The sequence below is a fragment of the Pongo pygmaeus genome, chromosome 17 (genome assembly GCF_028885625.2).
Source record: "Pongo pygmaeus isolate AG05252 chromosome 17, NHGRI_mPonPyg2-v2.0_pri, whole genome shotgun sequence".
Lineage (NCBI taxonomy): Eukaryota > Metazoa > Chordata > Mammalia > Primates > Hominidae > Pongo > Pongo pygmaeus.
This window is the reverse complement of record NC_072390.2, coordinates 53,559,458-53,561,563: the sequence shown is the minus strand read 5'-3', so window position 1 is coordinate 53,561,563 and position 2,106 is coordinate 53,559,458. Positions and strand designations below refer to the sequence as shown.

The 2,106-nt window shown below is 32.1% G+C and overlaps 1 non-coding gene across 1 annotated transcript; it reads right to left on the bottom strand.

Moving 5' to 3' along the window:
- Positions 1 to 1,460: 1,460 nt before the first annotated feature.
- LOC129019258 (U6 spliceosomal RNA) lies at positions 1,461 to 1,564 on the bottom strand. Its single transcript, XR_008495589.1, has one exon. It is a non-coding gene; the product is annotated as a U6 spliceosomal RNA (small nuclear RNA).
- Between the last annotated feature and the right edge of the window lie 542 nt (positions 1,565 to 2,106).

Below are 2,106 nucleotides of genomic sequence, written 5' to 3'. Positions count from 1 at the left end.
AGAATAAATTTCTTCCTGCTTTGGCAATCCCTTATTAAAAGCCTGGCATCTTAGTGATTTATATGCCTAGCTGGCCAGGTCAGATTCCTGATTGAAAAATAAATATCGTGGGGAAAACAAACTTACCTATACAACAGTAGAGAGCATTTAGTTCACTACCTGGGAAAGTCAGCCAATACCTCTTGTTTTAAATATGCTAAAAATAACCTATAATCACTTAGGAATATAAAAAAGCAGCATCAAAATGAGAAAATAAGTAGATAAAACAATTATTGTGAAAACAGAAATAACTCATGAAAGAGAAGAAACTCAAAAAGAAAATCTAATTAGTCTTTTCAGAGAGATTTGAAAGATACCACCAAAAAAAAAAAATCAATAAAACAAAGTGAAGGAGCTCAATATGAACATAGAGGAAAATGGACAATGAGGCAGAAAATATGACAAAATATACAAAGTGTAAAAGAAAAACAACCTGGGATAGCCAACATCTAATAAATATGAGCTCTGAGAGAAGAAAGTGGAAAATAGAAAAGAGGAAATAAGCAAATAAAATACAGGAACGATTTGCATATCTGAAAAAATACATGAGTTTTTCTATTTAAAGAGGACCTCAATTACACAAAAATCATGGATGGAAAAAAATCAAACAAACAAATCTCCTACTCCTAAAAATATCATTAGGCAATTTCAGAACATGCAAAAAAAGGCAGCCATCTCAAACTTTGCCAGTTGCTGTGGCAGAGGAATTAGAACTTCGCACATAAATGCCCAGATCTGATCATGACTAAATTTCCTGTTCTTCAATTCATTTGCCAAAGGTGGTCACCTGCCTGCAACAAATGCACAAGGTCCAGAAAGCTCAATCACTGCATGTGCATAGAAGAGAGAAGGAAAAATTATTTGGTAACAGCACCCAAAAATGTCTGCAACCACTGTTTCTGCATAACTTTATTAAAAAGTATGTACATGGAGATCTAGTATAACAAGTGAAAATTGAAAAAATATGGAGAAACATGTTAATTTTACAAAGAGGAAATCAAAAGATATGGGTAAGAGCTAAATTATATGTTATATGTATAATATCTATATAGTGATAAATTATAAATAACATAAAATGTACAATTTGGACCATTTTTAAGTTTGTGATTAGGTGGCATTAAGTACATTCAAATTGTTGCACACTTATCTCTACAATTCATCTCCAGAACTTTTATCTTCTCAAATTAAAACTCTATAACCACTAAATGACAACTTCTTATTCAGCTCTCTCCACAGTTCCTAGCAAACATCATTCTACTTTTTGTCTCTATGAATTTGTCTACTTTAGGTATAAGTAGAATCACATAAAATTTGTTCTTCTGTATCTGATTTATTTCACTTACCCTCATGCCTTCAAACTTCATTCATGTTTCAGCATGTGTAAAAATTTCACTCTTTTTTTAAAGGCTGAATAATACCTCATAAATATGAAACACTTCCCAAATGTGCATGGCATCCTTGAGCAGGGGTCATGCTAATCTCTGTATTATTTCAATTTTAGTGTACGTGCTGCTGAAATGAGGACTAAAGATTTTTTTAAAATTGTTTAATAACAATGATAAGCAACTGAAAATCAAATAATGGAGAGGAAGATTAAAAGTAAGGGTCATACAAATGAGTTTAATATTTATCTCCAACAGACAGGAAATGGTAATACCCATATGTTATAGATCAAAAGTCATATTAGTGCCATGAAAAAGGTATGAATGTCACCTTTACAAGAAGCAAAATTTTTAAAAAACAGCAAGGAATTACCTTTGTAACAGGGACTAGGTAGTTGTAAAGATAGAGCAAGAGAAAGATGTTTTTATTTTAAGGCATTCTGCATTTCTGGTTTTATTATACACATACGCACACACACACACAAATTATAAACAGTGTCTCCAACTACACTACTATTTAATAAACAGAATTGTAACCCAGTACTCTTTACATTTAATTGTGTCTATTTTTATGACACCAGAGTGCCTCTCCCAAAACACTTTCATGAAGACTCTGCCAGCCTGAAATAATCGAAAAGATCAGAATCCAGATTATTCAAGAAAAATCTGGGGATGGCCATTAGAG